Source organism: Nyctereutes procyonoides, unplaced genomic scaffold (genome assembly GCF_905146905.1).
Source record: "Nyctereutes procyonoides isolate TBG_1078 unplaced genomic scaffold, NYPRO_anot_genome, whole genome shotgun sequence".
NCBI classification, from domain to species: Eukaryota; Metazoa; Chordata; class Mammalia; order Carnivora; family Canidae; genus Nyctereutes; species Nyctereutes procyonoides.
The window spans coordinates 33,917,037-33,930,886 of NW_026575142.1; the positions used below are offsets into that span (position 1 = coordinate 33,917,037).

General features: G+C 44.0%; 1 protein-coding gene and 1 pseudogene across 2 annotated transcripts in view; one reads left to right on the forward strand and one right to left on the reverse strand.

The window, feature by feature from the left end:
- The window catches only part of CTNND2 (catenin delta 2), a 918,117-nt gene that overhangs the window by 40,115 nt on the left and 864,152 nt on the right, over window positions 1-13,850 (forward strand). The gene's annotated exons all lie outside the window — the stretch shown is intronic.
- On the reverse strand, window positions 1,510-2,811 carry LOC129498765 (tubulin alpha-1A chain-like; annotated as a pseudogene).

A 13,850-nucleotide genomic window follows, 5' to 3' on the forward strand; every position in this document is an offset into this window, starting at 1 on the left:
GTTTTGAACTTCAAATTTACTGTCTGATGAAATTGTTGGGTTTCTACATCTTTTATTGTAGCATAATCTGATTGTACCATAAATATTTTTAGAGACTTGGTTGATTGTGATTTATATGATGAACTAATGTATGATTGATATTTGTGTAAACAATTTAAACTAGATTTTTTCCCCCTTACTGTGATGGTTCCTTGTATATATGGCAAATAAAGGACTTGAGGAAGATCTATTTCTGGTAATCTCTACACTGTGCTTATAGTGTGGTAAGAATAGGTATTGAGGACAGGGTGCTTAATACAAAATACATACACTGCCTGCCCTCATAGTACTTAGTAGGAGGAGGCAGATGTGCTGCTGAGAAAAAGGCTGAGTGGGGAAAGAAGCAGGATGAACATAATCATCAAGGGTAAGGCAGGGTTGGAGAGTTCTAGAAAGAGCATGTGCTAAGACTTCAAGAGGAAGCTTGGACTCTCTCCTGAATTGGAAGAAGGCCAGTGAGAAGCAAGAAGGTGACCAGCAGAGCCCTCCAGGGTAGTGTAGAGAGCCAGGAGGGCCAGGTCATGCCACACTCCCCTAAGAGCCAGGAATTTACTCTTCCTACAGTATCTTCATAATCTGGGTCTGGTGGTGGAAGCAACAATGTTTTAATTATTATTGGCATTGTTAGTATATCTTGTTTTCTGTTTTTCCAGACCTCTTGCTGTCTGGAGGTCTGTGTGTAGAACTTGGCTGGTGTGGGGTTAGTGGGAATGGCAGTACCAGGCACGATGTGTTAAGTGTGGCACCTGTGGCACAGAAATGAAGTGTCATTTGCAGGAATGAGAAGTCAACAGTAAAGGAAGAGGAAGATTCCATATAGGGAAGGAGCTCAGGCTGTGTCTTCGCAGACGGTCTTGGAAGAGGTGCTACTGCAGTGGTTCCGAGTCTGAGTCTAGGGTCACATTGGATTCCCAGCCTGCTAGCTTTGCAACCTTGGAGGCATCCTTCACTGTGAAACATCACAGAGCCTATTTTATTAGGTTTTTCTAATAAATGAGATAATACATGTAAAGCACTTAACCCCAGGGTGGCATACCTAAGCTTACTGAAATTATTAGCTCTCATTGTTGCTCCTATTACTTTTATTATTTGAATAAGTTGGTAACAAGAAGGGTGGACAGGCACAGAATAATTAATGTCTTGGAGATAAGAATATGCATTCATGATAAATAGATCAGTAAGCGGGATACGGGATTCATGTAGAGCAATATTAGTAGATAAGACTAGAAAAATAGGATGAATAGAGGTTTTTTTTTTCCATTTAAGACAGAGAGTATTTTATTCAAACCCATCAGAGAAATGGACAGCTTGGGTCTGTAACAAAGCGTTGTGTTTTAAAGCACAGATTAGTAATTGTATATGAGAGTATACTCTGCTACATACAAATTAACTGATCAGAGCACAAATTTTCAATGTTCAAAACAGAATAAGTTGCCCTGTAAAAGTAGCACCTTTGTGACATTTTTAACTTTAGCATTCCTCTCCTTCTTCTTCACCTTCTCCTTCAACAGAACCCACACCAGCCTCCTCATAATCCTTCTCCAGGGCAGCCAGGTCCTCATGGGCATCAGAAAACTCTCCTTCCTCCATGCCCTCACCCACATACCAGTGAACAAAAGCATGCTTGGCATACATCAGGTCAAACTTGTGGTCCAGGTGAGCCCAGGCCTTAGCGATGCCTGTCTGCGTGCACACAGTTCGCTGTACTTTGGCCAGGTCTCCACCAGGTACCACAGTGGGGGACTGGTAATTAATGCCCACTTTGAAGCCAATACACTTGGATGGTACACTTGATCTTGATGGTGGCAATGGCAGCATTGACATCTTTGGGAACCGTGTTACCACAGTACGGCAGGCAGCAAGCCATGTATTTACCATGGTGAGGGTCCCATTTCTCCATCTGGTTGGCTGGCTCAAAGCATGTGTTGGTGATCTCAGCTACAGAAAGCTGTTCACGGTAGACTTTCTCAGCAGAGATGACAGCAGCATGTGTGGCCAGAGGGAAATGGATGTGGGGATAGGGTACAAGCTTGGTCTGGAATTCTGTTAGATCAACATCAAATCTGAGGGAAGCAGTGATGGAGGACACAATTGGACCTATCAACCTATTTAGATTAGTGTAGTTTGGGCATTCAGTATTGAGGTTGCTATGACAGATGTCATAGATGGCCTCATTTTCTATCATGAAGGCGCAGTCAGTGCTCCAGGGTGGTATAGGGAGTGAGGATGGAGTTGTAGGGCTCAGCTGCAGCTGTGAAAACCCAGAGGGGGGAGGTTTGGGTAAATGAAGAACTCCAGCTTGGACTTCTTGCCATACTTGAGAGATGTTCCATCATCAGGGAGGTGAACCCAGAACCAGTTCCCCCTCCAAAGCTGTGGAAAACCAAGAAGCCCTGAAGACCTGTGCAGTGGTCAGTGTTTCCGAATTCAGTCCAAGACAAGGTCAGTGATCTCCTTGCCAGTGATGTAGTGCCCTTGGGCATAGTTATTGGCAGCATCTTCCTTGCCTGTGATGAGCTGCTCAGGGTGGAAGAGCTGACGGTAGGTGCCAGTGCGAAGTTCATTGATGACTGTGGGTTCCAGGTCAGACACTGCCCTGGGTACATGCTTGCCAGCACCCGTCTCACTGAAGGAGGTGTTGAAGGAGTCATCTCCTCCCCCAGTGGTCTTGTCACTTGGTATCTGGCCATCGGGCTGAATGCCGTGTTCCCAGTAGGCATTGCTGATCTAGACATCAGCCTGGCCAATGTGGATAGAGGTACATTCACACATAGTAGCTGCTTTGCTGCTGCTGAGCAGATGGTGGAGAGGAGGAAGAGAGGTTGTTGCTTCTCATAGCACAACTGTTAGGGGGTCAATTAAGAGAACTTAAATATTGATATTTTATTGCTTATATCACAACCTGACATGTGCAAACAGCAATTCTGGATTTATTCACTCAACAAACACTTCAAGTTCTCAATGCCACCCAACCCTCTGCCCTCTCTCCCCACTTCCATCAGCTGGGCATTTTTAACTGTCTGCAAAATTGTGGGGAATCCTTTGTGTGTATCTTTAGTGACATCCTCATAAGGAGGGATTCAGTAGAACCAATCATGCCATCTGCTTATATTGTTATTAGAGTTGAGAGTCGTTCTCAAAAATGTCTACAAAGGTGTTTGAGGGATGCATTGGTAGCTAAGATGATTAAAGTACACATGGAGGGGCACCCAGGTGGCTCAGCGGTTGAGCGTTTGTCTTCAGCTCAGGTCGTGTTCCCGGGGTCCTGAGATCGAGTCCTGCATCAGGCTCTGGGCAGGGATCCTGCTTCTCCCTCTGCCTATGTCTCTGTCTCTCTCTGTGTCTCTCATGAATAAATAAATAAAATCTTAAACACACACACACACACACACACACACATACATGGAAACAAGCGTGAGAAACAAGCATGAGCAGATCTAGTATTAAGCTGAGTTAGAGCCACATTGTCTGTGATTTCACTCCATCACAGTTCTTTGGAGGGAATAAGTCCAGCCACCAGCCATATGCTGTAAGGGGTCCTGGCTTGCTGTGGGCCCCTAACACCAGTGCTCCCAAAGAACCCACAGTGTACATTTCCAGCAGGAAAGCTCTCTCTCCCTTTCAGCACTGTGCTGACTGAGCAAGGCCCTGTCAGCCTCTGTGGCTCATGGTTGGTAGATTTGTGTTGAAATCATAACACTGCATGTTTCTCCTTTTCCTGTGTGCTCATGTTCTATCTCAAAACACAGAAGAGAGCAGACAGGCATAATTTCTCTTATATAGTATTTTTTTCTATAACAGCATAGGTAGTGATTAAATATGCATATTGGTAGCTAGCTCAAATTTATTAAATATGACACTAAGTAGGTTAACCCATACTTAATGTATATTAGCTCTTCTGCCGATCGACCCTAAAGATCAAAGATACCCTTATGAGTCAAGAGCTTTTCACATTACTCTGGGTCCAGATGACAAGATTTGCATTATTCATTACAATGTAAGTGTAAACTCGTTGGCAGAGGGTAGTCAGATTATTTTGCTTACCACCCTCCCTGGTAATGTGTGTACTAGGAAGAGCATCTTCACCATGGTCTACAAGGACACAGCCCCTGTGACAACTGTTTCCCAGCCACACTTGGCATTTCCTTGTTTCTCACGCAGACCAGGTGTGCCTCAGTGCCTTTGAATGTGCCACATGTTTGCCCAAAAACAACTTTGACAGAGTCAAATACCTGGATATGGCTGGCTTGTCTTATCATCTTGGGCTCTGTGCCATCAGAATGCTCATTTCTGTATCTATTTCCTGTACAAAATTTCATCATATGAGAGTAGAGAACATTGACAGGAAAACTGATGCTTTTGATATTTAGAACGAGCTTTGTATTTAGAAATTTAGCCCCAATGTCAATAGTATTGGGGAGGTGGTTATAACTCTCAAATGGAGGATGTGAAATTTTAAAAATCCATATTCTCAGATCACCTAATTGGACATCAGTGTATCTTGACTCAATGACTAACTTCAACTCTATAAGCAGATTGGGAATTTGATAAATTTGAGAATAAATAGTCTTACCTGATATGAAAGGGATTTCCATAATCACGTTTTCTTTCAATTTGACCTTTTAAAATGCTGTGATTTTGGTTTTGTGCCTTGTGCCAGTAACTTAACCATACTGCAGTCCAGGCATTCCTTCTATGTTTACACGTAGCTCAGCTTCAGCCACATTATCAGTAAATGCATCATATCCTGTGCCACAGACGTGGTAAAGGGAGATGTATTTTGGGGGGACCTCTTTCAATCTGAGACTGTATTTGACTCACCCAGTAATTCAATCTGTAGGTCTTCTATGTTCTATCCTTACTATGCTTTGCAGTTTTTTCTCCCATTGCATGGTCCTCCCCTCTCTTTTCCGTGTAGTCATCTGCTCTTCCAGTTTCTCTTTGGCCTCCTTCCTGAGATTGAGATTGCTGCTAGCTCTCATCCAGAGCCCGGTGTGGGGGATATAGAGAAACATGGCCTTTCTCAAAACCTCAATAACTGTACAGAGAAGGTAATAAAGGCTAGTTCCTCAGGGTGACACTCAAATCCCAATTACCTGTCCAGCCTCCTCCCCAACAGCATCCCTTGTTACCTCCTTTCCACCACCATACATGACCAGCTGCTGCTGTTATCATTCCTTGTGTGCTTATTTTCCAGAATGGGGCTCACTTTTTACTTATTTGTCACAGCAGGAGCTACATGTGGCTTTGTATTCTTCTTAGGCTTTCTGGGTCTGAATACCTCATAATATTACAAATTCCCAGGGGTCGAGATCCATGTTTTATCCTTTCTGTCTCTCCTGGTTCATAGCATGGTGGCCAACACATAGTTATTATGGGGTAGATCTCTGTGAGTTGAAGATTTTGTGTGCTGCCAAACCAGTGAATGCTGTATTCACTCACTGTTTTCTAAAGATATTTTCTTGCAACCAGACTCTATCAGTTCATCACTTAGCTAAAGCATTGAAGAGTCAAGTTTGATTCTCCTTCACTATCTTTTCTCTCTCAGGAGTTGATGGCTGAAGGCGGTGGTTTTCTGACTTTGGCTCATGCCCCCATCATCTGGGGGCTTGCTAGAATTCAGATTGCTGGGTCCCAGACCCACAGTTTTCTGACTCAGTTGGTCTGGGCTGAGGCCCAAGGATGTACATGTCTAACATGTTACTAGGTGATGAGTTATCTCTGTGCTGAAGCTATTGAGTCAGAGAACGCTCTCTCTGGAAAACCTCAGCATTGGAGTTTAACATTAACATTGAATAGTGTATATTCCATAGACACATTTGCCTTTAGATTTTGCCTTCCCTCCTAATGAGAGAAGGTGCTCCCCTTCTGCCTCTCCACTGGCCTTCACTTCCTTGGCAGGGAAAATGCTTTACTCTGCTGGATGCATATATTGAACTGTGTTTTGTTTGTGTATGCGAGGTTGCCCAAAAGAATTTCTGGTGAGCACAGTTTGTCTAAGTGCCTCCCAGGTAGTAGCTCTTCTAATCCTCCCAGTAAGCCTAGAGATTGGTCTTTTTTTTTTTTTTATAAATTAATTTTTATTGGTGTTCAATTTACCAACATACAGAATAACACCCAGTGCTCATCCCGTCAAGTGTCCCCCTCAGTGCCCGTCACCCATTCACCCCCACCCCCCGCCCTCCTCCCCCTCCCCCACCCCTAGTTCATTTCCCAGAGTTAGAAGTCTTTATGTTCTGTCTCCCTTTCTGATATTTCTCACACATTTCTTCTCCCTTCCCTTATATTCCCTTTCACTATTATTCATATTCCCCAAATGAATGAGAACATACACTGTCCTTCTCCGGTTACTGTGGCCAAGTTCAAAAAGGGTGTTGCCTGAGTTCTCCTCTGGGATTTTGATGGAATCTTGTCTCACATTTAGATCTTTCATCTATTTTGAGTTTATCTTTGTGTATGGTGCAAGAGAGTGGTCCAGTTTCATTCTTCTACATGTGGATGTCCAATTTTCCCAGCACCATTTATTGAAGAGACTGTCTTTCTTCCAGTGGATCGTCTTTCCTCCTTTATCGTATATTAGTTGACCATAAAGTTCAGGGTCCACTTCTGGGTTCTCTATTCTGTTCCATTGATCTATGTGTCTGTTTTTGTGCCAGTACCACACTGTCTTGATGAACACAGCTTTGTAGTACAACCTGAAATCTGGCATTGTGATGCCCCCAGATACGGTTTTCTTTTTTAAAATTCCCCTGGCTGTTTGGGGTTTTTTCTGATTCCACACAAATCTTAAAATAATTTGTTCTAAGTCTCTGAAGAAAGTCCATGGTATTTTGATAGGGATTGCATTATACGTGTAAATTGCCCTGGGTAACATTGACATTTTCACAATATTAATTCTGCCAATCCATGAGCATGGAATATTTTTCCATCTCTTTGTGTCTTCCTCAATTTCTTTCAGAAGTGTTCTATAGTTTTTAGGGTATTTTTTGAGAACCATTTGAATGGTAAATGGTTCTCTAACCTTTTATTTTCAGGTTGTAGGTGTCCTTCTGTCTAAAATGAGTCTCTTGTAGACAGCAAATAGATGGGTCCTGCTTTTTTATCCAGTCTGAAACCCTGCGCCTTTTGATGGGGTCATTAAGCCCATTCACGTTCAGAGTTACTATTGACAGATATGAGTTTAGTGTCATCATGATATCTATTTAGTCCTTGTTTTTGTGGATTGTTCCACTGAACTTCTTCTTAAAGGGGAGTTTTAAGAGTCCCCCTTAAAATTTCTTGCAGAGCTGGTTTGGAGGTCACATATTCTTTCAGTTCCTGCCTGTCTTGGAAGCTCTTTATCTCTCCTTCCATTTTGAATGAGAGCCTTGCTGGATAAAGTATTCTTGGTTGCAGGTTCTTCTCATTTAGGACCCTGAATATATCCTGCCAGCCCTTTCTGGCCTGCCAGGTCTCTGTGGAGAGGTCTGCTGTTACCCTAATATTCCTCCCCATGAAAGTCAGGGACTTCTTGTCTCTTGCTGCTTTAAGGATCTTCTCTTTATCTTTGGAATTTGCAAGCTTCACTATTAGATGTCGAGGTGTTGAACGGTTTTTATTGATTTTAGGGGGGGATCTCTCTATCTCCTGGATCTGAATGCCAGTTTCCCTTCCCAGATTGGGAAAGTTTTCAGCTAGGATTTGTTCAAATACATATTCTGGCCCTCTGTCCCTTTCGGCGCCCTCGGGAACCCCAATTAAACGTAGGTTTTTCCTCCTTAGAGTGTCATTTATTTGCCTTAATCTGTCTTCATGGTTCTTTAATTGTTTATCTCTTTTTTCCTCAGTTTCCCTCCTTGCCATCAACTTGTCTTCTATGTCACTCACTCGTTCTTCCACCTCGTTAACCCTCGTCGTTAGGACTTCTAGTTTGGATTGCATCTCATTCAATTGATTTTTAATTTCTGCCTGATTGGATCTAAATTCTGCAGTCATGAAGTCTCGTGAGTCCTTAATGCTTTTTTCTAGAGCCACCAGTAGCTGTAGAATAGTGCTTCTGAATTGGCTTTCTGACATTGAAGTGTAATCCAGATTCTGTAACTCTGTGGGAGAGAGGGCTGTTTCTGATTCTTTCTTTTGAGGTGAGGTTTTCCTTCTAGTCATTTTGCTCAGTGCAGAGTGGCCAAAAACAAGTTGTATTGGAACACGGGGGAGTATCACTGGTCCGTCCAGCTGGTCTTCTGGGGGAGGGGCCTGCTGTGCTGATTCTCAGGTGTTAGCACTTGGGGGAGCTGCTCTGCCCCTGCCTGCTGCAGGGCTCAGCGGGGGTTGTTCACCCCGTGGGGCCCCGGGAGGATCAGCCGCAGTTGCTATGGCAACTCTGGAAGCCTGGATTCAGCCTCCGCAGGAACAACGGGGCTCGGGGCTCTCGGTTCTCCGTCTGCAGGGCCTGGAGGCTCCGGGGCGGGGCCGCTGATCTGCTCAGCTCGGGGCAGGAGCGTCCTCGCTGTCCTGGGCCCTCCCGGCCTCTGCCTGTCCCAGGGGGAGGCGGGATCCTGGGCTGTGTCCCGGCGCCCTGTGCTCCGGGGCCTGCGCTGTTGGATTCGCGCTCCCGCCCCGCAGCTCCCTCCCTGGAGCCGCTCCCGAGCCCCTCCGAGCTGCTCCGGTCGGTCCCGCCGTGTGCGCTGCAGCCCTTAGGGAGCTCGGCGCACTCTCCTGCGCTCGCAGGTGTCTGTTAGTGTCCCCGGGAGCCCGAGGGCATCCCCGCCCTCCTGGGTCCTGCTCCAACTCCCTGCGAGCCCCTTTCCGCCCGCCCGGGAAGGTTGGTGCAGCTCCTGCTCCTCCGGGACGGGGCTCTCCTGTCCTGGGGACACTTGCCCCGGCCTCAGCCCGGCTCCTCGCGGTGCCCCTCCCCCTCCGAGGCCTTTTGTTTCTTTATTTCTCTTTCCCCGTCTTCCTACCTTGATAGAAGCGCGAACTCTTCTCACTGTAGCGTTCCAGCTGGTCTCTCTTTACATCTCAGGCCGAATTCGTAGATTTTCAGGATGATTTGAAGGTTATCTAGGTAACTTGGTGGGGACAGGTGATTTGGGGACCCTGCTCTTCTGCCATCTTGCCCCTCCCTCTAGAGATTGGTCTTATATTACCCATACGGGGAGGTTAGGCAATTGGTGTGAACTCATACTTAGTAAAGGTGGGTGAACCAGGGCTTGAACCCTCTGGTCTCTAAGTAAAAAACAAAAAACAAACAAAACAAAACAAAACCAAAAAAACCTGCTGGTTGTCTTCGTTTCAACCTGTGGTTTGATGCCTTCTGCACAAATCCTTTTGGCATCTCCAGTTAGTCCCTGGTTTAAGATTGCCTTCTGGGCATCAGAGGATTTTTACGCTTGAATGGGAAAACCTTAGTAACCATCACTCTTTAAGGGCTTGTGTCTTAATCAGATTTATTTTGGTCTGTGAGTGCAGCTGCACATTACAATTATGGTATATTTTTATCACTTAACTTTATAAAAAATGACAGCACACAGCAATGGTCCAGTTCAGAAGGAAATAGTGGGTCCTATCCTCTTATCATATGATCTTGCACTTCTGATTTTATAGTTTACATTCATCATCATATTTGGTTTTAAGCATAAAAGCAACAACAAAAAACCATGAAACATCCTGATTTCACGGAGAAGGAACTGAGCCTCAGGGAGGTCGAAGAAATTCTTCCAGACCAAATTGCAAGACTGGGATCCAGGCTTAGCTTTGGGTTTTTAATTCTTAGTTCAGTGTCGATTTTACTACATATTAGGGATTTATATTAAATTAAATCTATGTGAAATTTTGAAAACTTTAGGTGAGATTTTGCAAGTATTGAGTACAGCATTTAGGTTAGATTTTTGAGTGTTCATTTATTTAATGAGTGTTTACTGAGCCTCCTCTTTGAGCCAGGCATTCTTATAGGTGCATAGAATTTATTAGCAAACAAAACACAGAGACAGTTTTGTTACTCTGGTGTTTATACCATGCTGGTGGGAGACAACAATAAGCAGTAAACATAAATCAGTAAATTATATTGTATGTTAGAAGCTGACAAGTGCTATGGAAAACAGAAGAAAAGTAGAGCAAAGCAAGGAAGAAAGGAGAGCAGGAAGAGGATGTCATAGAAATTTTAGTAGTTGAGTAGTTAAGCAGAGGGGCAGTTAAGCGAGAAGTAGAGGCGGTGAGGGAGTTACCCATGGACCTGGCTGGGAGAAGACTGGTCCAGGTGCAGAGAGCTGTTGGGGAACAAAGGGCCACAAATAGCAGTGGGTTTTTGGAATGGCAGGAAGGACGACGTAGCCATGGGGACGATAGCAGGGGAATACTTTAGAGAACTGATGCTCACCCAGATTTCCTAGGGTCCCATATGCCGTTGAAGGTGTGGAGCTAAGGACTGGCCTGATCTGACTTAGACTTCATCTACTCATCAATTGAAAATAGACTGTAGGGAAGCTACGATACAGACTGTTTCATCAATCTGAGTGAGTGAAGTTAGGGGCTGACACTAGGGAGAGAGAACAGTGGAGGTGTGAGAGGGGACCAAGTGCTAGATATAGCTGGGAGGTTGAGGCAACTGAATTACCTGATGGATTGGGTGTGAGGTGGGAGAGAAAAAGCTGAGTCAAGAGTGATTCCCAAGACTTGACCTGAACAGCAGTGAAGGATGGAGTTGACATCAGATGAGAAGCAGAAGAATGTGGGTGGAGTAGGTTTGAGGGGCAGATAAGCTTAAGAGATCAATTTTGAGTTCCCTGTGGGTGCCTTTTGGCATCCAGATGTCAGTGTTGAGAAGACAGGAGGAAATATGTGCAGGGTCTTGGCTGGATATGGTGATATCTCATCTCTCTCCAGGATGAGATTCCCAAGGAGGTGGGTGTAATAGAGAAGAGGTTGTAAGACCACTGAGCTCTGGTGCAGATGTTATTAGGGGGTCAGGGAGAGGAGGTAATGAATGTCAGTGAAGTAGGAGGAAAACCAGCAGAGTGTGATGTCCATGAAGTCAGACAAGATTAGTCAAGACTTTGGTGGTAAAGAAACCTGAAAATGCTCTAGGTAGCTAAAGAAGGCAGTCCTGAGAATTGCCATGAGTTTAGCAAGGGGATGGTCTTTGGGAAATCCTACCAAAGCAGTTTTAGTGGAGTGACAGGAGCAAGAACTGCATGGGGTATCTCTTATAAAATGGAGGACTCTGGGAAAGGTTGGAGAGCAAGGGGATCCTTTAAGAAGTTGACTTAGTTTCTCACTTTTGAGATGTTTTGATTAAGTTTCCTAGGTTGGAAAGTGATTTATGTTCAATAGGGAAACAAGTTCAAAAAGGAGAAGGTTCAAGAAGAAAAAAAAGACATTGCAAGTAAGACAGAGGAACAGATGAGACAAAGACACTCAGAAAGAAAAGAAAGGAGAGACATGGTGATGACTCTCAGGTCATGAGGACTTTCATCGGTGAGAGTGTACAAGTTAAGGGCAGGCACAGTATCAAATCAGTTTTTTGTTCATTTCCAGCTGCCTTTTTTTCTTTCTGATGAGTAATTAATTGGGTCTTCTGAGAACAAGTAATCACAGTACATGTTGTGTAGCCCCCCCATCACATTTCCTACCTACCTGTGATTCAGAGGAACCCCCCAGCTATTTCCAGAGAGGGTCAGTGCAATTCCAAGATCTAGGAAAGATGGTTTTCAAACTCTCTTCCAGCAAAAGTTTTGAAGGCTTTAAAATCTAAATGTACAATATCTTTTCACTAAGTGTACATTTTTTCCTTTGATGGTGTTTGTGTCACCCCAGGGCTATAGAGCTTCTCCTGTAGCCTCTCTGAGCTGTGATATCATTGCAGGCTTTTTCAGGACAGGGGGCTCTTGTCCTTTTCTTTGCATGATGCTGTGTATGTGGAAATGCCCCATGTTTACTCAAGTGTCTCACATGGTCTTCTCAGTAACCTGTTGATTCTTTTTATTGTTCTTTATTGCCATTAGACCATCACTTAGTGTCAAGGAAGAAAAATAGTGGTTCAGAATTGTACAGATTAAGTGTTGTCTATTACTGTTCAATGACAATTCTATTATTTTTTTTCTAAGTCGAAGAATGCACTTTTCTTTTTAATGCCTTTTGGACCTTTAGAATCATAATCACCTTTGATTATAATGAATGGCTTTACTGGGAGCATATTGAGGTTAGTTGCTGGGTGACATTCTTGGGCTGAGCCCAGGGCCATTGCCCTTGGTCAGCACCGTGAAATATGTAGTTAGTAACTGAAAGCTAATGAATCAAAAAGGTAAAGGAAAGGGGAACAGACAATGAATAAACGTTGGTTATAGTTAAGGGAGAGAGCAAAGTCAAGGTATGCAAGCTAATTCTTACTGTGGAGAGGGAGAACAGACGGGGGTGGGGGGTGGGGGGGGAAGCTTATGGCTGACTTGAGGTGGGAGAAAACATGCTATGGCTGTGACTAGAAATCATACTCACTCAAAATATTTACCTGTCAAAAAAAATATATTTATTTGTCCTCTCTGGAAATCGTGGAATGCATTCACAGGCCCTCTGGCCTAACCAGTTATGTACCACTGATTAAAATGTAAATAGCTTGTTCTGGTTAGGCTTTTGGGTATCAAGACTTAGATTTTTGAGATTACTTTATGATCAGCACCCTATGAAACATACTGTGTTTACCAAAATCACAAATGGAGTTGTCCACTGCCAAAAGGAAGACTTGGCAGCAACATGTAGGCCAAGCAAACTCCAAGAAATATAAACACGATTGCTGGTTGATTCACTACTACAAGCAGAATACAGCACTTCTGTGAGAAGGTCCTGGTTCGACTCTGTTGAATGACTTTGAAAGTGGGATCAGCACACAAGGCTCTGTGTTGATTAACAAAGCAGCAGAAAGCCAACTGCTCCTGTTGACTGTGGATGGATGAAACCAATTACCATCAGGCCCCAGAGTACAGTTAGGAAATCCCTTTAAGAAATAACTAAAGCTGGGGAAACAGAGCACCATTTCTTTCAATCATGTAAATACTTTTCTTCTCCTAAAAGGTAGAGTTTAAGCCACGATCTTCTTTTTGTTTTGTTTTGTTTTTTTAAAGATTTTTATTTATTTATTCATGAGAAACAGAGAGAGAGAGAGAGAGAGAGAGAGAGAGAGAGAGAGAGGCAGAGACACAGGCAGAGGGAGAAACACGCTCCCTGAGGGGAGCCCGATGTGGGACTTGATCCCAGGACCTCAGGATCATGACCTGAGCCAAAGGCAGATGCTCAACCACTGAGCCACCCAGGTGTGCAAAGCCAAGATCTTCTTGATAGCATTTAAATATTGTAATAAATCTGCTCCATGATAAACCATGTGTACAGATATTTGTTATATTTTATCCTTAAAGATGGACATTGTATTAGTGAGGGTTCTTCTGAGAAATAAAATATACACACACACATACAGACACACAGAATTGACCCTTGAACAACATGGGGGTTAGAGGCACTGACCCCCTTGCAGTCAGAGATTCCTATAGTGTGATGATGTGGATGGTACTTTATTTTCCTAAACAGCATTATCAAACACACTGTACTGATGCTATTAATTTAAATTTTATTTATTTTTTTTAAGATTTTATTTATTTATTCATGAGAGAGACACACACACAGAGAGAGAGAGAGAGAGAGAGGCAGAGACACAGGCAGAGGGAGAAGCAGGCTCCATGCAAGGAGCCCGACGTGGGACTCCATCCTGGGTCTCCTGGATGAGGCCCTGGGCTGAAGGTGGCGCTAAACCACTGAGCCACCCGGGCTGCCCTTACCATTCATTTTTG